The sequence below is a fragment of the Cetorhinus maximus genome, chromosome 22 (assembly GCF_964194155.1).
Source record: "Cetorhinus maximus chromosome 22, sCetMax3.hap1.1, whole genome shotgun sequence".
NCBI classification, from domain to species: domain Eukaryota; kingdom Metazoa; phylum Chordata; class Chondrichthyes; order Lamniformes; family Cetorhinidae; genus Cetorhinus; species Cetorhinus maximus.
Genome location: NC_135900.1, coordinates 71,040,260 through 71,065,013, shown reverse-complemented (window position 1 = coordinate 71,065,013; position 24,754 = coordinate 71,040,260). Strand labels below are relative to the sequence as shown.

Sequence of the window (24,754 nt, the reverse complement as noted above, 5' to 3'; positions counted from 1 at the left end):
ACTAGTCCAGTTCAGTTTCTGGTCAATGGTAACTCCCAGGATGTTGATCGTGGGATTTCAGTGATGGTAATGCCATTGAATGTCAAGGGGCGATGGTTAGATTCTCTCTTGTTGGAGATGGTCATTGCCTGGAACTTGTGTGGCATGGATGTTACTTGCCACTTGTCAGCCCAAACCTGGATATGGTCCAGGTCTTGCTGCATTCGGACATGGACTGCTTCACTATCTGAGGAGTCACAAATGGTGCTGAATATTGTGCAATCATCAGCGAGCATACCCACTCCTGACCTTATGTTGGAAGGAAAGTCATTGATAAAGCAGCTGAAGATGGTTGGGCCTAGGACACTACCCTGAGGAACTCCTGCAGCTGAGATGACTGACCTCCAACAACCTCAACCACCTCTCTTTGTGCTAGGTATGACTCCAGCCAGTGGAGAGTTTTCCCCCTGATTCCCATTGATTCCAGTTTTGCTCGGGCTCTTTGATGCCACACTCGGTCAAATGCAGCCTTAATGTCAAGGGCAGTTACTCTCACCTAACTTTGGGAGTTCAGCTCTTTTGCCCATGTTTGAACCAAGGCTGTAATGAGGTCAGGAGCTGAGTGGCCCTGGTGGAAATCACTGGGCATCACTTAGCAGGTTATTGCTAAGCAAGTGCCGCTTGATCGCACTGTTGATGACCCCTTCCATCACTTTACTGATGATCGAGAGTAGACTGATGGGGCGGCAATTGGCCGGGTTGGATTTGTCCTGTTTTTTGTGTACAGGACATAGCTGGACAACTTTCCACATTGCCGGGTAGAAGCCAGTGTTGTACCTATACTGGGACAGCTTGGCTAGGGACGCGGCAAGTCTGGAGCACAAGTCTTCAGTACGAATGCCGGAATATTGTCAGGTCCCATAGCCTTCGCACTATCCAGTGCCTTCAGCCATTTCTTGATATCACGTAGAGTGAATCGAATTGGCTGAAGACTGGCATCTGTGATGCTGGGGACCTCCAGGCACCAGTACCTCAGGAAGCTCAGGCCCTCATGGCAAGTCACTGCTGACATCTGCTTCCCAGTAGACCAGGTGGGCATGGATTGCCAGTGACCTAAAGTGCTTATCACTGGAGAGCTACCACCCCTGGTCTTCTGTCTTAAAAATCCATGGCCAGTTGACTCGTAATTACTAATCCCCCCTTTGACAGAATGGATGCATCATCCTGCCAGCCCTCCCTGATTTGTTGGAGAACCCAGACGATGTTTGCTGATCCCAGTTTAAGTTAGTTTAGGAGACATGGCAAAACCCGCTGGACATTCTAATGGGTTCCTGGCTGGCTGATATTCCTGCCATTTGGACAGGAAAAATCAGTTGAAAATTCCACTGGGTAATTTCCTGCTAACTGGCCTATGATTGCTGGTTTCCCTTTATCATCTTTGAGGAGTGCAATTTTCTAATCTAAAGAAACATTTTCCAAAATGAGAGAATTTTGGAATATTATAGTTAGGACCCCTGCCCCCTGCAATGTTTTCACCTACTTCCTTTAAAACCCTGGGACGGAGACCCCTTTAAGAGGTGTAGGCTAGCTTTAAGTAGTGTAAGTTATATTGGGCTCCCTGTTGATGTGTGCAGCCAGTGAACAGTGTGGGGAGTGTTGGCTGCATACTGAAATCATTATAATGAGCAGATAGCAGGAAGGTGTGCGCTGCCTGCACTCCACTCAAAGGATGCAGGTTAATCATGCATCACAATCTCACAGGCACGCTCAGGGGCTAACCAATCTAACCCCTCCATAATCTCAGGATAAGGGGTCGGTCAGTTAGGACATAGATGTGGAGAAATTTCTTCATTCAAAGGGTTGTTGATATTCAGATGATGAATTATTTTTGGACTGTAAGGGAATGGAGACAAATGGAGAGCAGGAAGGAAAGTGAAGCTGAGACCAAAGATCAGCCATGATTTCATTGAATGGCAGAGCAGGATCAAGGGGCTATATGACATATTCCTGCACTCTTGCTCCTGAATTATGCGGCTCAATTGGTGGAACTCATGCCTCTGTGCCAGAAGAATGGTGTTCAAACCCCATTCTAGGACACCAGCACAAAATTAAAGGATGACACTCTAGTGCAGTACTGAGGGAGTACTGTGCTGTTGGAGGTGCTGTCTCTCAGGTGAGACGATAAACTGAGACTCCCAAAAAAGATCCCATGGTACTATTCAAAAGAAGAGCAGGGGAGTTATCTCCACTGTCCTGGCTAATATTCTTTCCTCAATCAGCATCACTAAAATAGATAACCTGATCATTATCAAATTGCGGTTTCTGTGTGCAAATTGCCTGCCGTGTTTCCTATATTACAATAGTGACAAACACTTCAGAAGTACTGCATTGGCTGGCAAGCACTTTGCTAAGGTTGTGAAAAGCAGTAAATAAGTGTAGGTCTTTCTTTCTTGCTTCAAGGAACCTACTCCCCAGGGGTGGGTAACTGTGTATAGTTACAAGTTTCTTGCTGGTTGAGCAGGTGTGGTTGTTGATGTGAAAGCAAAGTGTACAGTGACTGCTCATCTATCTCACTCTCAATAGTATTGTGAATGATTCAGCACCAACCAGCTCCAGCTCCCACTCACTGCCCTTTGCCCACACACTCAACATTCCATATATGCTTGAGCTGCTCTCGAAAACATTCAGACCAACAATTCCACAGCTGCTTCACTTGCATTGCACAGACGTATGTGGATTGGAGCTCATCTTAAAAACAGAAGATAATTCAAACTTGTAAGTTTTCAATTTGTTCCTCTAATTTTCCATTCACTTTTTTTTTACTTTTTAGTTTGGGTGGATAGATACTTTACTTGTACTTTTTAAATAGTTTGTATTACTTCTTTAGAATGCAGTGGACAAGGCATGTAATAGTGTATTATTTTCTATCTGGTTTCCAGTTTGTTGGGAGAGAGTATATTTCAGGGAAGACAAGTGCCCTGAACTAGTCATAAGTCACCAAGTTCCTTTAAGTCTGAACATGGTGTGACGAAGTATAGGAAGAGTATCACAAGAGTGTGCCAGTGCAAAGTAAGTATGGAATGTGTAAACTGTATTTGCCAGACTGGGGATTCCAGCATGAATGACAGTGATTCTATGAATGCTGTAGTTTGGAGTGCCAGTATATCATTGTATTGAGTACTGAGAGTGTACTGAACACTATGTGAGTATACACCATCCCAAATTAACTCTGTGGGCAGAATTTTCTGCCTGTCGGGCAGGCGGGCCCGACCCAATCTCCGGCGGGCGGGAAGAAAATCCCCACCGGAGAAGCATGTGGGCGGGCCAATTAAGACCTGCCCAGCGTGACGTCCAGTGGGAAGCGCTATGCCGGGGGGGGGATTCCCCAAAAGCAAGAGTGCGCTCTTTCGCGCATGCGCATGAAAGAGCGCACATCTCCCTGAGGCTAAGTGCAGCCTCAGGGAGATCGCTGACACTTTTAAAAATATGAAAAATAGAGAAAAAAAAATTCCCTAACATGTCCCCCTCATGTGACAATGTCACATGAGATGGGACATGTTCATAATTTACATAATAAATTTATTAAACTTTTTAAAACCCTAAATGAAACCTCATCCCGCCGCTGGATGAGGTTTCATGTTTTTTCTATTCCCCGCCGGGGCTCCTGACCTGCCCGCCAGCCTTAAGGTTGGATGGGCAGGTCCTTTACTTGTATAATTGATCCTGTCAATGGCCTCAATTGGCCATTGACAGGTCGGCGGGCCCGCAGCTGATTCTGCTAAGCTCCCGCATTCCTGAAAATTTAAATGGGGCGGGATGACATCGGGGGTTTTGCCCGACATCCCGCGTCATTTTATGCGTCGGCTAGCGGGCCCCACCCCCTGCTCGCCAACGGCAAAATTCTGCCCAGTGAGTTTGCCTTCAATACCAAGGGCTTTCTCAATAGTGCCCTAACTCTACACCAACTGAGTATGTACAGTTGTTTTGGAATCATAACCACGTGTTCCTCCAATGCTATCAAATTCAGCAACATCAATATTGCATTATATTCTGAAACCACACCCAGTGGAATAAAAGAGGGGCTAGAATCTTAAAAACTGAATGTTAAGCCACAGCAGAGGTAAGTGTGTAGTTAGCAGTTCTATTTACCTGCGTCCCTTGGGTATATTTAGCCATCACAGGTATTTTTAACCTTGAAGAATCAGGAAATTGTGGAAAGGTAGCAGACACCTAGAATGATTGAATGATACAGCAGACAAAGAGGCCATTTTGGAGCTCTTTGAAAGAGCGATTCAATTAGTTAAACTTTGCTGCTCTTTCCTCATAGTCCTGCAATTTTCTCCCCTTCTATCCTCTCCAATTCAAAAACGACTTGAATTTATTACCAGACTTTAATGTTGCTTGTAGTTTTGGGAAATGTAGGACTGTAGCTTTAAGATCACATGATCTGTGTAAACCAATGTGTTAGCGCTAGGAACCTCCACAAGGGAGTTCTTCTTTAGTTATGGAGTTTGATGCATATGTATAGTTGCTGCTGCTGCCTTGTAAATAAAGTTAAATGTTTCCCCTAAGAAAAGTTGCCTGAAGATCAACACTATAACACCACTTTTTCCAAATATTAACAACCATCTCCTCTCTAGTTCTTAATTACCATTTATCTTAAATCTGTGTCCTCTGGTTACTGACCCTGCTAATGGAAAGAGTTTCTTCTTATTTACACCATCAAACCCTTCAACCCATCCTGGTAAATCTCCTCTGAACTCTTTCTCAGGTCTTGACATCTTTCCAAAAGTATGGAGCTTTTACTCCTACATTTGCTTCATGTACCACTTTTACAGAACAGTCAAGTTTCGAGTCTTGAAATAAAGTATTTTAGTTTTCTTAGTGCAGACTGAATTGTTGTGCAACAGTATCAAGTTTCCCAGTCACAAGGAGAAATCTAATTGTCAGTAACATAGCAAATCTTAGAGGACAGGATGTTGTAAAAAGCAACAGAGCTCAACAATTAGCTCTCAGTTCAACAAGTATAGCTAATCACAAAATATACCTTCCCCTGTCTCTCAAAGTGTAGCCTGTACCTTCATGAAATTTAGAGGCTGTTAACTTGAGGAATTAGGAACAGTTCATCAGCGAACTAGTCAAAACTTGTGGTTTTTATGTGCAGATAAGGTTTAATTATAATACACCACAACATAACACTGTTTCTTAATCAGGTACACAAGTTTGTGGTGTTATGTTGCTGCTTAGTGAGAGGTAATATCCCCAATTTGAATTGCATTTTTTAGATGAAATAAAGTTTACCATTGGCAACCTGATTTGGATATCTGATAGTGACGGCACTGCTTTGTGCGGTACTAATCACGACAAACCTTAAAGCTAAAACGTGTTATCACCTCCTAAATCCATGCCCATCTTTCCCAAACCTCCACGGGCAGGATTTAACGTATTGCTGGGGTTCCCATCCCCAGCGAAAAAGCCGGTAAGGAGCTCACCTATGGTCTGGTGAGCTGCCCCACAGGCATGTCGTGCTCGGATGGGCGTTAACAGGCTTGAGGTAAGACATCCATCCCCATCTGAGAGGAAGTCCCGCCTCCAAGAGAGGCCAGTGAATCAAATGGCTGGCAGTTCTCTGATCCCAGCAGCGCTGCTGGGAATGGGAGCCATTACTGGGACTACATCCAGTTCCCAATGAAGATCGTTGCTAGAGCTGTATGTAGAGGAGGGTTCTCAGCAGGGCCATGTTGGGGCAAGACGGGGCAAGGGCCATGATACACAGGCAGGGTAGTGGAGGCAGACATTGGGGGAAACCTCTGATGCGCCCAGGGGGCACATAAAGGAGGATCACCCCTTTCCCACCAGTATCCCCAGGCATGGAAGCTGACAGGCCTCAAACCCGGCCCCCTTCTCTGCCCACTGTGGGAAAAATTGCCTCAATTCGGGGCCTCATTTGTCTTAAGGGAAGTTAGGCCGCCTGACACCTCCTTGTTGCATGTAGAATTGTGGTGGGGTCGGGGACAGGTGGGTGGGCACCAGGAAAAGCGTCCATGGCATCATACCTAATTTTACACTCCCCACACACCTACCAACCCACCCCCAGGGGAGCATAAAATTCTGCCCCATGTTTGAAATCCTCCAAGCATAATTTTTTGCTGCCGTCACACTGACACAGAACTTTGCCCTTGATGGGCGGGCGGGCCCCACCGGCTCGGCAGCAGGCGGGCAGCCAATCACCGCTGCCAAAACGGGCCCCGCCCCCATTTTAAGTGGGTGGGCCAATTAAGGCCCGCCCAGCGGGCTGCCCGACGGGAAACGCTATGCGCTTCCTGTGTGGGGGGGAGAGATTCCCCAACTGTCGGAGTGCGCTATTACGTGCACACGCGTGAAAGAACGCACTGCTCCCTGAGACTAAGTGCTGTCTCAGGGAGAGCATTGAAAGTGTTTCAAATGTCAAAAATAGAATAATAAAAATATTATTAACATGTCCCCCTCATGAGATGGGACATGTTAATAAATATCACAAAAACTTTCTTAAACTTTTTAAAAACAGACATGAAACCTCATCCCGCCAGTAGATGAGTTTCATGTATTATCAGAAGCCCGCTGGGGCTCCTGGCCTGCCCACCAGCCTTAAGGTTGGACAGGCAGGTCCTTTAAGTGGCTTAATTATCCTGTCAATGGCCTCAATTGGCCATTGACAGGTCAGCGGGCGGACAGCTGATTTCGCTGTCCGCCCGCCTTCCTGAATAATTAAATGGGGTGGGTTGATATCCAGGGTTTCTCCCGACGTTATTCCGCATAATTTTTGCGTTGGCGAGCGGGCCCCGCCTCCAAATCGCCGATGGAAAAATTCTGCCCACAGTCTTTATCAAAGACATCCTGTGTGACTGTGACCATCCTTCCTCACCCTTCTTGACCCAATTGACAACACAATCCTCCTCCAACACCTCTGCTCTATTGTCCAGCTGGGTGGGTCTGCTCTCAGCTGGTTCCAATTCTCTGCATGTTTTCAATTTTAGCCTCTTGCACTCTCTCAGTTTCTATTGTCCCACCTTTGGCAACTATGTGACTTCAGTTGCTGAATTCGTACGCTGTGAAAATCTCTCCCTAAACTTCTCTGCTTCTCTCTCCTCCTTTAAGTCAATATTTAAAACTTACTTCTTTAACTAAGCTTTTGGTTATCTGTCTTCGTATCTTTTTACGTGGCTCAGTAATCTGCAATCCTGTAAATTATTATAGGACGTTTTACTATGTTCAAAGTGTTATCTAAATAAAAGTTGTTGTTTTTGTTGTCCCACATTCGATTCCTGATTTGTGCTGAGTTTGCTGATCTCAGCCTGGGTGAAGATACAATTGGCCTCACCACTCCTGTATTAGAAGGGGTGGGGGTGGGTGGGCTATGTGCTCTATTAGCTACAGTCCCTACTCCTGATTTACTAGCTTGTGGCCCCTAGTGCAAAACTTGCATCTGTGAATGTTGGGCAAGCGCATGGCCAGGGTCAACCATGATACATCTTATTTGGCACTATTGCGAAGAGTGACCACTAGGGTGAAATATCACAGGGCATCCAGTGCACATGGACTCCAGCCAGGAGATAATACCTTCAGGAAGGGAGGAGAAAATTAGCATAAAAAGGGAGAATTTTGTGTATGCAAGATAAGGTTTATTACTCCAACTGGACAGCACTCTTCTGAGAAACTTAACATGCCAACTTCCTCTTAATTAGCCCGGATTTGGCGGTATTGTGGAATTGGTTGTGTGGTGTTGTCCAGTTGGGTGGGACTTCCCTCCAACTAGCTACATTCTTATATACTCAGTTGTAGTCAGAAAATCATCTGCAATAGCTTCTCTTCCCACTTCCACACTGATATGTTTGGAGTCCCCCAAGAATCTATCCTTGGCTCTTCCTCCTAGTTCTTATTTGTACTATTTCTTATCTATGTGCGGTGACATTGTCCAAAGCACATCACATTCTACACGCACACAGATAATACCCAGCCCTGCCTCACTAGTATCTCCACTGCCTCTGATTTGTCCCACTGCTCGTTCAATATTCAACATGATTGAACCAAAATTTTCCACTATTAAATATTGGGATGACTGACTCCATTGTCTTTGGTCTGAGCCACAAACTCCATTCCCTAGCCACTGGCTCCAAACCTCTCTCTCTCTTCACTACTGTCCAAGGCTGAACACAAGACTGTTCACATCTTTGGCTTCCTATTTGATCCTGAGCTGAGCTTCCCACTTCATATCCTCTTCATCAGAAAGACTGCCTACTCCCATCTCCATAAAATTGTGCACCTCCACCCTTGCTTCAGCTTCTCTACTGTGGAAACCTTCATAAACCTTCATCCATGCCTATGTTACCTCCAGACTCCTAATAGTCTCCTAGCTGGCCTCCAACTTGCACCCTCTATAAACATGAGCTCATTCAAAACTCTGTGGCCCATATCCTAAATTGCAGCAACTCCCGACGACCCATCACTCCTGTGCTTGCTGGCTTGAAGTCCAGCAGTGACTTGATTTTAAAATTCTCAAACTTGTTTTCAAATGTTGAAGTATCCTTCAGTCCTACAACAATCCAAGAGCTCTGCACTCTTCCCGTTCCAATCTCCTGCACATCCCTGATTTGTTTCCCTCCACCATTGGTAACCTTTAGCTGCCTGAACCCAAAACTCTGGAATCATCTTGCTAAACATCTCAGTGTCCCGACCTTTCTTTCCTCCTTTAAGATGAAGAAGAAAAAATATGCTTTTGACAGATGTCTGGTGCATAATACAATGGAGAACTAGGCTGAATATAGAAGGTTTAGTGGGCAAGTGAGAAAGCAAATAAGAAAAGCAAAGAGGGAGTATGAAAAGAGACTGACAGGCAACATAAAACAGAATCCCAAAGTTTTCAATAGGCACATAAAGAGTAAAAGGGTGGTAAAAGGAGGGGTAGGGCCAATTAGGGACCAAAATGGGGATTTACATATGGAGGCAGAAGGCATGGCTGAGGTGTTAAATGAATACTTTGCATCTGTCTTTGCCAAGGCAGGAGATGTTACCCAGGCCACAGTGAAATAGGAGGAAATTAATATACTGGATGGGTTTAAGATTGATAAGGAGGAGGTATTAGATACATTTGTCTATACTTAAACTTGATAAAGCACCAGAATCAGATGAGATGCATTCAAGGATACAGAGGGAAGTGAGAGTGGAAATTACGGAGGCACTGGCAATAATTTTTCAGTCTTCCTTAGACTCAGGGGTGGTTCCGGAAGACTGGAGAGTTGCAAACATTACACCCTTGCTCGAAAAAAGGGTGTAAAGATAATCTCAGCAACTACAGGCCAGTCAGTTGAACTTCGGTGTTGGGAAATTAATAGCCACATGGACAAATATGGGTAATTAAGGAAAGACAGCTTGGATTTGTTAAGGGAAAATGGTCTTTAACTTGCTGGAGTTTTTTGAAAAGGTAATAGAGGGTTGATGAGAGCAATGCTGTTGATGTGGTGTACATGGACTTCCAGAAGGCATTTGATACAGTGTCACACAACATACTTGTGAGCAAAGTTATGTCTCATGGAATAACAGGGAAAGTAGTGACATGGATACAAAATTGGCTGAATGACAGGAAACAGAGTGTAGCGGTTAATGGTTCAGTGTTGGGACCTTGCTTTTTCTGGTATATATTAACGACTTAGACCTTGGTGTACAGGGCACAATTTCAAAATCTGGAACTTAGAAGCATTATGAACTGTGAGGAGAATAGTGTAGAACTTCAAAAGGTCATAGCTGAGTTGGTGAAATGGGTGACCAAATGGCAGATGAAGCTTAATGCAGAAAAATATGAAGTGATTCATTTTAGTGAGAAGACCATGGAGAGTCAATATACGATAAAGGGTACAACTGTGTAGAGGGTGCAAGAGCAGCAGGACCTGGGTATATATGTGCATAAGTCATTGAAGGTGGTAGAACAGGTTGGCAGCACAGTAATAAAGCATACAGTATTCTAGGCTTTATTAATGGAGCATAAAGTACAAGAGCAAGGAGCTTATGTTGAACTTTTTAAAGAACTAGTTCGGTCTCAGCTGGTGTATTGTGTCCATGTCTGGGCGCTGCACTTTAGGAAAGATGTGAAGGCATTGGAGAGAGTGCAGAAAAGATTCACGAGAATGGTTCCAGTGACGAGGAATTTCAGTTATGAAAATTGACTGGAGAAGTTGGGGCTGTTTTCCTTGGAGAAACAAAGGCTGAGAGGAAATTTGATAGAGGTATTCAAATGGGGGGTCTGGACAGGGTAGATAGGGAGAAACTGTCTCCACTAGAGAAAAGATCGAGAATGAGAGGGCACCAATTTAAAGTAATTGGTTTAAGAAGCAAAAATGACATGAGGAAAAACTTTTTAACACAGTGAGTGGTTATGGTCTGGAATGCACTGCCCGAGGGTGGTGGAGGCAGGTTCAATCAAGGCTATTTAAAGAGAATTAGACTGTTATCTGAAAAGGAAAAATGTGCAGGGTTACGGGGAGAAGGCAGTAGAATGGCACTAAGTGACCTGCTCATACGGAGGGCTGGTGCAGACACAACGGGCCGAATGGCCTCCTCCTATGCTGTAACAATTCTGTTATTCCTTAACACCTACCTCTTCAACCAAACTTTAGGCCATTTGTCCCATTGTGGCTTGAGGTCAAATTTTGTTTGAAAAGCATTCCTGTGAAGTGTTTTGTATGTCTATTGAAGTTAAGTCACAAATTGTTGCTGTTAGATGACGGGAATCAACAGGACTTCATGAACCTCACTTCTCCCTTTGAACGTATCTAAGAAACATTTCCATTTCACCAGGTTAGTAAATACCCAGTGGATTGTATTCAATTGTTGGCGCTAAACAACTTTGCATTTGATTAATAAAATATTGATTGTTCAAGGATAACCTTCGTTCCTTCATACTAGTAAAAGGGAAATCTAAAAATGAGCTTGAAGGGTTTATGTGCAGTTTGTTTTTGAACACTTGCTTTCATCCTTCAACTGCAGCTCTTCATTCTTCCCTTTCGTTTGTGGTCTTTCATTTTCTTTCTGTATTGTCTGTGTTCGCCAGAAACACTTTGGCCCAGATTTTCGCCCTCAGGATGGGTGCACAGAGTTGGCTGATTTCCTGGCCTGCCTCTGTGCTCCAGCACTGTGTTTAAACAAAAAATAATAATAATACAAAAAACATCCCTTCAGCCTTTGCCCCCCCTCTCACCCCAACACACTCCCTATGCCCCATCCATGACAACCTAAGCCAACCCTTAACCCCCACACACCCTCTCAGTGCCCTTCATACCCCCATGCCAATCCATGCCACTCTATTCACCCACCATGGCCCCTCATATACCTTATGCCTACCCATGCCCCTCTATTTACCCACCTTGGTCCCTCATACCCCCTAAGACAGCTCAGTGCCAAGTCATACAAATCTATACCCCCACCCACCACCCTTTGCCATTACCTGCTCTATGCCAACTCACCTAAAATCCTTGGACTCGTCCTAGACAGCTTTGACACTTCTTGGACAGATTGACAGTTTCTTGACAGGTTGACAGTTCTTTGACAGTTCCGATGAGTTTGTGCATAAAAAAGTGCGTAATCATGTTTAATTCTAACAATTCCAAAGGGCCTTGCCTCTCCCAAAGAGTGCCTTACTTCCCCCAAAGGGTGCCTTACCTCTCCCAAATGTGTCCCAGGACGCTATCCAAAGGGGTACCTTACCTCTCCAAAGGGTACCCTGACAAAAATCGACCAAGCTTGGACTCTTCTTACCTGGTGTGCTCACTTCTGTCAAGGCAGCTGGTGATTTAAATGGCCAGCTGCCTCTGCAATTCATGCATGTGCGAACCCGGCCTGACTCCAGTACACCTCCACCCCACGAAAATGGAAAATTCCAGATTCGTGGAGGGGCTTAGAAATTTCGGCCATTTCTGGGATTTTAACCACACTGAAGAGGCTTTCTGGGTCTTTTCATTTTCTTCTCTTTGCTCTTCCTTTAGTAAATTAAAGCAAAAGTTGAATAAGACCATTCTGTCTGCTCTTTCCCTCGGTCTTCCACTTCTCTCATTTTCTTCTTTTTTTAAAAACTCACCATTTTTTCTTCCATTGTGATCATTGTGAACTGCAAGAGAGGCACTCCTACCTTAGCTGATCCCGGCATCAGCCATCATACGTCTGCATTCTGGAATGCTCTTCCTGTGCCTTCCCCCTTCTTCCCTAGCTCTCAAAAACTCAAAATCTACCTTGCCCCTGCTGAATTACCTTACTCTCTTCTTGATTCCTATTTGACCTTTGTTTCTGTTTCATATCTGATGAAGCACCCTGGGCAGTTTTCTTGTGTTCGTAGTGTTATATAAATGCAAATATTTATTGCTCCACAGTCAATCCAACCTAAGATGGGATCTGATATTTGGTCACTCTTAATAAATAGAGCTTTAATATATAAGGACACTCTAGGAATATAGGCATTCTTCACGTACTTACTTTCTTTTCCCAATGCAGTTACTGTTTCCACAAGGAATGGAAAGGTGCCAGTTTTAGCACTTAAATCTAGGCTAACATTTCAGTGTAGTGCTGAGGGAATGCTGCACAGTTGGAGGTGATGCTTATCATGTGAGCAGATAATCTAGTCATGCGGACCAAACGATTTCACAGCACTTTTTATAGATGAGTTTTCCTGATCTCTCAACATTCATCCCTCGACCAGCACCATCGAAACAAATAGCAGATAATTCATCTCATTGCTGTTTGTGAGAGCTCATTGTGCGCATATTGGGTGCCAAAGTTTCTGGTGAAACAGCGGTAACTTAAAAATAAAGTACTTGACAATGAAGCACTTCGGGGTGTCCTGAGGTTAGGAAAGGTGCCACCTAAATGCATGTTTTTCTAATGCGGATGAAGAATAAACCCATTATCATTGCTAAGCACATTGTAAACAGTAATTCTAGATGTCTGGGTGATGGATGGATAACATTTTGACAGATCTGAGCCTCCAAACTGAAAATTAGGTTTAGGAAGGGGTAAGGTGAATTAAAGCAAGTCAAATATTAACAGCAGATAATCTTTACAAGTTCACTTAATGTACAAAATCATTTGCAAAACAAAAAATGTGCTCAATTTTCATAAATCTCTGATCAATGTTCCTAATTTAATCCAGGATCTGTGTTGTGAAGTTTATACATGCAAATATATATTCATGTGAGCAAAACAGAGGAGTTAGACTCATTAGCCATGGAGAAAACAGTCCACATAGTCTCTATAGGCTAAATGGTCCAATTCTATGACAAATTCAGGAACTAAGAGGAAACAAACAGATATTTTATAGCCAGAATCATTACGGCACAAAAGGAAGTCATTTTGGCCCAGAATTTGCTGGAAAGTGCCCATTTGTTAAATTTCTTTTCTCACCAGCTCAAACATCTTTTGCACCAAAAATTGCTGGAATTGCGAGCTGTTAGCATGGCAGGGGTTACAGGGCATCAGTGACCTCAGTGAAGGATGAGATCAACAATCTAACTTCTTAATTAATTAGATTTAAGCATTGAAAAAGCAGCAGAAACATGATCAAGAAGGAAATAAGGTGATGGAGTGTGGGTAATTTAGAGTCATATCAGGTGCAGAATGAGAAATGAGAGGTAAGAAAGATTTGATTAAGGGAGAGAAGAGTTGGGAAAAATAAGAAAACATAATAAAAAATTAACACTTGGAAAACCTCTGGAAACAATTTGCTACCTGCGGGATGGAGACAGTACTATTTAAATTGCTCCCTTTCTGGGCCAGAGAAGCGAGTGGCACTGCAGGAACAAAAATCTCATCATTAAGAGGGTCCTGACATCATTAAGTACCAGCCCTAGATTTCTGCAGCCAGTTTAATTCATTTTTACCACACAAATGCAGCAATTTCTTGACACTCACAGGTAGCTTGACAGCAAGTTTCCACAAGGCTAATGGTGTACAGGCGCAAATAGTCCAGCAGCTTGTAATTTGCAACTCATGGCTATCTCTTCCTCTCCACAAATTGCTGGGATATCTACACATTAATGATGGGGTGCGCATTACACCCACCATTATTTACCCAACCATCCTGGTCCTTATCTTTTTTGCAACAAGTTGTAAGTGCACTTTATGAAGCATTACAGAATTCCCTCAGAGCTGAGATTTTGTGGAATTCTCCACTGCAGAATTTTGACCTTTTGGGTGATGGTGTACAGGACACCCTCTCTGCAATTTCCAGAGATACAATCTGTTATGGTTGTAAATATATTTGATGTTTCCTGCATTAAACAACAAACATTGCCAATGACTTGGAGATTGTTTGGAGTGTAACTATGAGTGACACAGCTTCAGGCTATCTCTGCCTTCGGTCTGCCCTTGTAATCAGTCTAATCAACCTAGACCCAAATGTGGATAAAGCAAGCATAGTGTTTCACTTTGGAATTTTTCAGTGGAAACATGACTAAAGCTAACCTCCCTCTGGAAGCTTTCACAATTGAATAAGAGGAAAACTCACTTGCTTCTAAACTGGTGCTCCTGACATCAAAGGATAATCTCAAACACTGCTGCACAAACTCAGCATGGCCTCCTGACATAGGGAATGTTGCCTTAGTACATGCACATCTCATCAACTTTTTCCTTCTTCTACTCGGTCAATTTGGTTCAATACAACCATGTTCACAACGGTATGTTCTGTAACCTCAGAGACACCTCCCCAGAGGATGAAACAGTGAATAACTGAAATGCAGTGAAGCCCATTTCACACCAGAGAGAGTAAAGATCAATTTCCAATGTCTTACACACGTGTACTTGCCACCCGTCAGCTTTTCAAGCTAACATCACTGTTTCAGTTGTTGTCAACTCGTTCATTTCAGAAAAATAAATAATTTTGTCGCTAATTGGTGCTCCTCTATATGAACAACTCAGGTTAATTGCAAGGACATCTGAAAGCTATTAGGACTGATTAATCAGATACAACTTTCTCTAACTGTTGGTTGAGCACAAAATGTTTTAAAATGGTTTCTAAGACTCACAGTTATAGGGCCTGTTTATTAAGCATTTATTTTCAAAGGTGTACGTAAGAAGTTAGACGGGGGTCTTGTGGTGCAGTGGGTAGTGCCCTACCTCTGGGTCAGAGACTCCAGGTTCAAGTCCCACTCCGAGAATTGATGGCCACGGAAGATGTGTTCATAGCGTGGTCAAACAGGTTATCAACCTGTAAATCCTTCCAATAGCCTGATAGCAGGCAGCAAAAGCAGGAGAGTTTCCTGGTTAGATATACTGCAGAAGGCAATGGCAAACCACTGGCAGTACTTTGCTAAGCATAATCATAGACCAAACCAAGGGAAGTGCATGGTCACCAATGCCCTCTTGGGGCTTGGTACCTGGAGGAGGAGGATGGTGTAAGAAGTTGCTGAAATGCAAAGGGTAGTAGCAGCATGTATCCATAATTGGTTGAAGGATAGATAATAGTGGTGGGGAGTGGCTGTTTTAGGAGGGACTGTGGACTTCCTCAGGGTTCAATTGTAGGGCCACAGCTGTTTCTGATATATATTAATGACCTGGGGGTTACAGGGAACAGTACTGAAATTTTTGCAGATGACACAAAACTTGGAAATATAGTAAGCATTGAGGAAGACTGTAGTAAGTAGACTTTAAGAGGGCGGGACAGGCTGGTGGAATAAGTGACACATGGGGAGGTGATGGTGTAGTGGTATTGTTGCTGGACTAGTAACCCAGAAACCCAGGGTAATCCTCTGGGGACCTGGGTTCAAATCCCACCAGATGGTGGAATCTGAATTCATAAAAATCTGGAATTTAAAGTCTAATGATGACCATGGAACCATTGTCGATTGTTGTAAAAACCCATCTGGTACATTAATGTCCTTTTGGGAAGGAAATCGGACATCCTTACCTGGTCTAGCCTACACGTGACTCCAGACCCACAGCAATGCTCTCTTAAATGCTCTGAACTAGGGCAATTAGGGATGGGTAATAAATGCTGGCCACATCTCATGAACAAATAAAAAAAACATGGCAGATGAAACTCACTGCAGAAAGTGTGAGGTGATACATTTTGATAGGAAGAATGAGGGGAGACAATAAATGGTACAATTTTAAAGGGGTGAAAAACACAGACACCCCAGGGATACTTGTGTACAAATCTTTGAAGGTGACAGGACAGTTAAACTAAGCAATTAATAAAGCATATGGAATCATGAGGGTTGTGGGTTCATGTCCCACTCCCGGAAACCAAGAACTATGATTGTACTCGAAAGAGTTGCAATCTGTGACTGTAGATAACTCGAAAGAATTTTATAAATAGAAGTGCAATGCCAAGAAGTTGTGCTAAACCTCTATAAAACACTAGTCTAAAGCCAGCTGGAGCATTTGTACTGTAATGGGTTAATGGAATAGATAAGCTAATGAGTGATGTAGATGATGATGCGTCACTGACATCAGTTAGTCGTATAAGATCAAAGCAAAATACCGCGGATGTTGGAAATCTGAAACAAAAACAAAAATAGCTGGAAAAACTCAGCAGGTCTCACAGCATCTGTGGAAAGGAAGACAGAGTTAAAGTTTCGAGTCCGTATGACTCTTCATTTGAAGATTCTGATGAAGAGTCATACAGACTCGAAATGTTAACTCTGTCTTCCTTTCCACAGATGCTGTGAGACCTGCTGAGTTTTTCCAGCTATTTTTGTTTTTGTTTCAGTTAGTCATGTACCAGACTCTCGAGAGAGAGAGAGACGAGAGGATGGAAAACACTGTGCTTAGGAGCAACATACCTACTCTATAACCTGTTTAGATGTAGTGTTAATAAACTAGTTTAAAGCAAGTACTAGAGTATGACTACAAACTGTCTAAGGGAAAATAGATCATGCATACCTGAAGCCAAGAGCCATGCCAAGAGTCCACAGGGACTATCCAAAACAGGAGTGTCAAATTCCAGGCACCACACTTCAGGAAGGACATAAAGGTTTTGAAGAAAGTGCAGAAGAGATTTACTGGAACGGTTCCAGGGCTGAGAGATTACAATTGTGTGAATAGACTGGAGGAGCTGGATTGCTCTCCTGGGAATAGAAAAAAGCTAGGAGGAGATTTGATTGAGGTGTTTAAAACCATAAGTTCTGTTTGAGTAAAGATAGAGATCCTGTTTCCAATGACTGAAAAATTGATAACCAGAGGGTACAGACCCAAGGTGATTGCCAAAGAACCAGAGGTGACGTGAGGAAAAAGCTATTTCTGCAATGAGTGATTAGGATTTGGAATGCACTGGCTGTTGGGGTGGTGGAAGAAGATTCAATGGTAACATTCCAAAGGAAATTGGGCGGGTTGGGGTGGGGAAGAGGGGCTAGTGGGGCAGGGGAAGGACGGTGTAGGGGGAGAGACACAAGAATTATAGGTGACACAGGGGCAGTGCAGGAAGCTGGGGGTGGCAGAGGCTGAGGCAGAGGAAGGCTCACAGTTTTCTTGTGGGTCCCCGAGCAGCAATCCTGTTCTTCCCATCTTACTTTGCTGCAGCCTTGGCCATTACTGCTTAGGCCTCAGTTTAAAATTGCTGATCAGGCCCTAATGATGCCATCTTTTTATTTGAAGATACCCCATCAGCTACAGGCTGGTATCCTTTGTGCCTGTGATTTAAATTTACTATTGGTCACATCGGTGAGAGTGAGGAATGGTTAGTCCCCTGCTCTATTTTAACTGCCCCCTCTGTCTTGTTTTTTGTTTCAATGATGCACACAGGCTGTCGACATTGTAGCTGAGATAACTTCATTGATAACACATTTTCCTAAAATAAACAGATATCTGCAGTAACTGAATTCTATAATGACAGGCTCCAACATGTGCTGTCCCACCTTCAACGCCCGGTCAGGTGACCCCATATCTAGTACAGAGTACTGTACAGTATCTAATACTAGAGTCCGCTACCACAATCAACTATCATGACATTTCCATTATTTAAAAAAAAACATTTACACAACTCAAGTACACAAAGTCTCTTATCTATTCGTTCTCACTCTGTTTTGATCAGTCTGTTTTGTCTTTTATTCATCTCTGTATCTCTGTTTTTTTTCACAATTCTTCCACTAGATGTTCTGAATGGTGACAGAGGTGATTTTGAAGGACAAGGGGCCTTCTCCAGCTCTGTGTCACTATCACCCCTTAGATAGTTTTCAGGATTCAGGCTTTGTCTGGTTATCTGTTACTTCACTGGTGCGTTCTGGTTTTTGATCTTCAGCAACACTTTCTGGGTCAGAGCAGGAATGCCGCTCATTTGTTTTCTGTAAGAATTTCCAGTTTCTCCTATACTGTTGTCCGTCTGCACCATGTAAGACCTTGGTTCTCCTGTGACTCCTAAATCAACAGCAGGATTCCTGATCCCTTCATGCTGAATCCTCACTGTCTCTCCCATGTTCAGGTCAGGCAGAGGTTGGGCGCCTCGATCAAAGTATTGTTTCTGCTTCTGCTGCCTCACTTTGAGCGGGTCCTGCACACTGTAGGTCACTGGCTGTGGAAATAACACTTGGGGTGCAGATAGAAGCTTAGTTCTTAGTCTTCTCCCCATCAGCAGCTGTGCTGGAGATGATCCAATGCCCTCTAATGGAGTATTCCTGAAATCCAGCAGAACTAGGTAGGGGTCTCTTCTGTCCGCCTTTGCCTTCTTCAACAGGTGTTTTAAGGTCTGCACAGTACATTCCAGCATTCTGTTGGATTGTGGATGTTTGGGACTTGACGTAGTGTAGCAAAACTCCCAGTCCTGTACAACTTTGTGAAACTCAGTGCCTGCGAATTGTGGACCGTTATCGGAGATGAGCACTTCAGGTACGCTGTGGTGAGCAAACATTGATTTTAAATAATTTATTACAGCGATGCTCTATCATTTCTCAGCAGCACAGACTCAAAGCGCTTGGAGTAATAATCTACTGCTGTTAGGTACTCACTGTTATCAATATGTGAACAAGTCCACTCCAATTTTTTGCCAGGGCCTCTCTGGAACACTGTGTGGTTGAAGTGGTTCTTTTTGTTGTGATTTACTGTACTTTTGGCACACTGCACACGCATTCACCATTTCACTGATTTGTACTCCCATTCCAGGCCAATACATTACATCTCGAGCTCTTCTCCTGCATGTTTCTATGTTGAGGTGACTTTCATGTATGTGCTGCAGCATTTCTTTCCTCAGTGTTGGAGGAATTATGATCTTTTCACCCTTGAAAAGTATTCTTTCTGCTACATGAAGATCCTTACAAAAGTTCCAGTACTCTTGTACAGCAGAAGGGGCTCCGCTCCGATGTGCAAACTGACTGGCCCACACAATTTGCTGCAGTTTACTCAGGGTGGCTTCATTCTTCGTCGCTTCCCTGATCTCATCCAGTTTGGTTACAGCCACAGGTAAGATTTATGTCAACATGTGAATCCGTGCTTCTGTTTCATTATCCTCTTCCTCCGTGATGGGTAGGTATGCACGTGACAGAGTGTCTGCGATGTACATTTCCTGCCCGTTTAATATTTAACTTTGACCTGGTACTTCTGCAGACGCAGTAGTAATCTTTGGATTCTTGGTGGTGCACAGTTCAGGGGTTTTTAAGTATAGCTTCCAAAGGCTTATGATCACACTCTATCTCTGCGTTTTTGCCATAAACAAACTGATGGAAACATTCTAGACCAAACACAATTGCTAACATTTCTTTCTCTATTTGGACATACCGCTGCTGTTTCAGTCATTGCCTTTGAAGTATGTGCCTCATTTTGCAAAACGACAGCTCCCAGGCCAGTCTTTGAAACATCCACTGAGATCTTGACTGGCTGACTGACATTGTAATACTTTAACACTGGTGCCTGGGTCAGTGTTTTTTTCAGACTGGTCAAAGCTTCCTAGTGACTTTGTTCCCAGTGCCGTTCTCAGAGGTGCTGTCAGGTCTAACATGTTTGAAATGAATTTTCCAAGTTATGTCACCATTCCCAAAAACCTCTCCAAGTCTTCCTTACATCCTGGGGCTGGGATGTTCACAACTGCTTCGATTTTACTCAGGTCCGGCTTCAGTCCCTCACTTGTTAGCACATGTCCCAAGTGCTTGATTTCATGAAGACCTATTTTGAACTTTTCCTTCTTCAGGTTGAGGTTCCTTTGTCTAGCTCTGGCCACAACCTGCCTCAGTCAGTGGTCGTGTTTTTCTCGTGAGGCTCCCCAGACCAGCACATCATCGATATAGGTTTCCACGCCCCCTAACTCTTCAAACAACTGCTTCACTGTTCTGTGGACAACCTACTGAGCTGAATTAATACCAAAAGGTAAACGTAAAAACCTGTATCATCCGTATGGTGTGTTGAAGGTGCAGAGATAGGAACTGTGTTCATCCAGCTTAACCTGCCAGAAGCCTGAACTCGCATCCAAGACTGTACAGCATTTTGCATCAGCTAGCTTACACATGATCTCTTCTACTGTGGGCAGCTGGTAATGCTCTCTTTGTACTGCCTGGCTTAGGTCTCTGGAATCCAGACAGACTCTCAGATTCCCATCTGATTTATCTACAATTACAACTGGATTAACCCACTTTGTCGGTTCTTCAATTTTCTTGATTTTGTGAAGTTTCTCCATTCTGTCCAACTTGGCTTTCAGTTGGTCTCTCAGCATTACTGGTATTTTCCTGGGCGGGTGTACATTGGGTATTACAGTTTCGTCAATCTTGATGGTGTGTTCTCCTTTTAGGCAGCCAATTCCCTGGAACACATCTTTATACTCGCTCAGGATGTCATCAGTGGTGACAGTCATTATTCTCTTCATTAGCTTCAGATTTTCAAAAGCTTTGATTCCAAGAATGGGTTTTGCATCAGTTTTCACCACTAGGAATGGAAATGCTTGAGGCTGTTTTTTGTAGTTCACTTTAAGTGTGCACTTGCCTTCCACAGCAATTTTTTCACCTGTATAAGTAGACAGCTTTGCTCTTGTTTTAGTTAGCTGTTTTTCTTTGCTTATCTTACAATACAGGCTTATGGGAATGACATTTGCTTGTGCACCTTGAAGTTCACCATCATGTTGGCAATTTTTAAATCAGCCTTCCATTCGTCTCCTTTGGAATTAGTTGTTACTGCACCAATGAAAAGTTCAGTGTCAGCGTCTGTGTCAATCGTGTGCATTTTCTTCGATTTACGCATCTTTGCGAAGTGATTTAGTTTATCACAGTTCACATGCTGCTTTCCGTAGGCTGGACAACTATATGGTAAATGTTCTGTTCCATATCTGCTGCATTTAAATGTTTTAATAGCAGTTCTATTCTTTTTACGTTCAAACTATCTATTTGTTCTTTCCCGAGGCTGTTTCTGTTTAACTGCATCTAGCTGCTTAACTGTGTGTGGCTTATCATCTTCTGTCATCTGTTTAATCTGGCATTTTGTTGTCTCTGCTGCTCTGCAGATATTTATTGCTTTCTGCAGTTTGAGATCAACCTCTCTCAAAAGCCTTTCTCTCAGAGAGTCATTTGCGATTCATCAAATTATCCTATATTGGATGAGTGATCCTTCAAGCTCTCCAAATTCACACGATTTAGCTCATTTTCTCAGCTCAGTTACGTACTGACTAATCTTGTCACCGCCTTGCGTGCACGTAAAAAAATCGGTATCTTTCATACCTGATGTTTTTCTTAGGGCTGCAGTAAGCTTCGAATTTTTCCGTTATTTCTTTCAAGTCATTTTGTTTCTCATCACTTTGAAACGTGAATGTGTGTAGACTTCGAGGGTTTCTTCCCCTGCTATGTGAAGAAAGATTGTAGGGTCTTTTGTTATCACTGCCCCTCACTGTGAGGTACAGCTCGAATCGCTGCCGGAACCTCCTCCAGTTTTCGGTGAGATTCCCCTCCAAACTGAGCTCTGTCGCTGGTTTCACAACCTCCATTGTGCGTTTAGTTTACTTCTGACACCAAGTCTTGTTTTTTGTTTCAATGATGCACACAGGCTGTCAACATTGTAGCTGAGATAACTTTATTAATAACACATTTTCCTAAAATAAACAGATATCTGCAGTAACTGAATTCTTTCAAGACAGGGTCCAACATGTGCTATCCGACCTGCAGCTCCCAGGTCAGGTGACCCCCTATCTAGTACAGAGTACCGTATAGTATCTAATACTGGAGTCCACTACCACAATCAACTATTATCATGACACCCTTCTCTACGTAGGCGGGAAGGGGGGAATTAAATTGATCCCTCGTCCAACTTTTAATAATAACAAGTTTTCCACAAGAATATCTATCTGAGTGACAATTCCACACATGGCAAGAGTTAAAAGCTCTCCAAAGAAGGCAGCTCTTGCGATTAACTTGTGTTAACAAGGACAGCAGTTGAGTTGCTCAATAATACTGATGAGGTGAGGACAGCACAAAGTCACTCTACCTGGCAGCTGCTGAACACCTCAAACCTTCCAGCACACTCGATCAGATCCCACCTCTCCTCTCCTGGTGTCAGGGCAGTTTCTCAAAAGTAAAATTACAAACATCAATGCTGTCAGGTGTTAAGGTGATTTGAAGACTTATCCTTTTAAAAACAATCCTAGAATTATGGACAGCAGTGATCAGGCTCAACTGGCATTCCTGGGGTGGGCGGGGGGGTGGAGGAGTGGAAGAGAGTGGATCATGTGACTCTCTGTCCATGTGATGTCAGATCATGTGACATCCAATCACATGAATTTTACAAATGTTATTGCATTTGCCTTGTAAAGGCTGGTTCTGCTGCTATTGAGTGTTATTTGTGTTTTCATGGAAACAGCTGTTATGTGAAAAGTTTCAAGAACCAGAAGGTCTTAAGTGAGCATTTGAAGAGGGGTAATGAAATTAATGGTAACTAATAGTAATAGTGGTAACACAGATTTGACTATGCAATTGCTTACTGATTGTCTAGATGTAACTAGTGGTAAGATGTCCAGTGCTCTAACATTCAACCAGTTACAACTCGCTGATAGTCACCCTGAAAATATAGCCAGAGGCCTCCTGTACTGCACTAGTTTGGTTCCCCAGGCAATGGTACTTTATCAGATCCAGTCTCTCACTATCTCCTGAGATTTTGTTTTATTTAAAGGTGATAACTCTGAACTGGGAACCTCAGTCAGAACTGACCAGTACTTGGACATCACACATCAAAACTGGGTGGCTTTTCGTTGAATTATAGAAATAACAATGCAGGAAGAGACTATTTGGCCTCTACTACTGGTGTTCTCTCCTATAACCTCAATTCCCACTCATTTTTAAAATATTTCTCCCTTCCAAATTTTTACCCCATTAACTTTGCAATTTAGGATTAATCTCTACCTCAGCCACATTTGGTGAGGCACCTCATTGTCTAATTGCTCTCAGATCAAGAAGCTTTCTCCTCTTTGCAGCACCCCCTGCCCTGCCCTGTCCTGCCCTGCCAAAACATCCTTTCACTGCTTAACCACAGTAAAGTCCCCAGTTTTCACTAACCTTTTACAGGCCACACCTCTATTAGTGTTGTTTCCACTTACTACCTTGATGATGTTGTTCCTGGCTCCGTAGATAGGTGTGGTTGTGGGGACCCAGTCTCTCCCTCTCCCACCCCCACCCTCCCCCTCACCCCAACCCCCCTCCCTCCCCCTCACCCCAACCCCCCTCCCTCCCCCTCACCCCAACCCCCCTCCCTCACCCTCACCCCAACCCCCCTCCCTCACCCTCACCCCAACCCCCCTCCCTCACCCTCACCCCAACCCCCCTCCCTCACCCTCACCCCAACCCCCCTCCCTCACCCTCACCCCAACCCCCCTCCCTCACCCTCACCCCAACCCCCCTCCCTCACCCTCACCCCAACCCCCCTCCCTCACCCTCACCCCAACCCCCCTCCCTCACCCTCACCCCAACCCCCCTCCCTCACCCTCACCCCAACCCCCCTACCTCACCCTCACCCCAACCCCCCTCCCTCACCCTCACCCCAACCCCCCTCCCTCACCCTCACCCCAACCCCCCTCCCTCACCCTCACCCCAACCCCCCTCCCTCACCCTCACCCCAACCCCCCTCCCTCACCCTCACCCCAACCCCCCTCCCTCACCCTCACCCCAACCCCCCTCCCTCACCCCAACCCCCCTCCCTCACCCTCACCCCAACCCCCCTCCCTCACCCTCACCCCAACCCCCCTCCCTCACCCTCACCCCAACCCCCCTACCTCACCCTCACCCCAACCCCCCTCCCTCACCCTCACCCCAACCCCCCTCCCTCACCCTCACCCCAACCCCCCTCCCTCACCCTCACCCCCAACCCCCCTCCCTCACCCTCACCCCAACCCCCCTCCCTCACCCTCACCCCAACCCCCCTCCCTCACCCTCACCCCAACCCCCCTCCCTCACCCCAACCCCCCTCCCTCACCCTCACCCCAACCCCCCTCCCCCTCCCTCACCCCAACCCCCCTCCCTCACCCCAACCCCCCTCCCTCACACCCCAACCCCCCTCCCTCACCCTCACCCCAACCCCCCTCCCTCACCCTCACCCCAACCCCCCTCCCTCACCCTCACCCCAACCCCCCTCCCTCACCCTCACCCCAACCCCCCTCCCTCACCCTCACCCCAACCCCCCTCCCTCACCCTCACCCCAACCCACCTCCCTCACCCTCACCCCAACCCCCTTCCCTCCCCCTCACCCCAACCCCCTTCCCTCCCCCTCACCCCAACCCCCTTCCCTCCCCCTCACCCCAACCCCCTTCCCTCCCCCTCACCCCAACCCCCTTCCCTCCCCCTCACCCCAACCCCCTTCCCTTCCCCTC

At 44.8% G+C, this 24,754-nt stretch overlaps 1 protein-coding gene across 1 annotated transcript in view; it reads left to right on the top strand.

The window, feature by feature from the left end:
* Positions 1-2,498: 2,498 nt before the first annotated feature.
* LOC144696784 (V-type proton ATPase 116 kDa subunit a 4-like) overlaps positions 2,499-24,754 on the top strand; it is a 116,122-nt gene continuing 93,866 nt past the window's right edge. The window contains exon 1 of the mRNA XM_078568514.1: positions 2,499-2,754. The gene's annotated coding sequence lies outside the window, so the exon portion shown is untranslated. The remainder of the gene's footprint in view (positions 2,755-24,754) is intronic.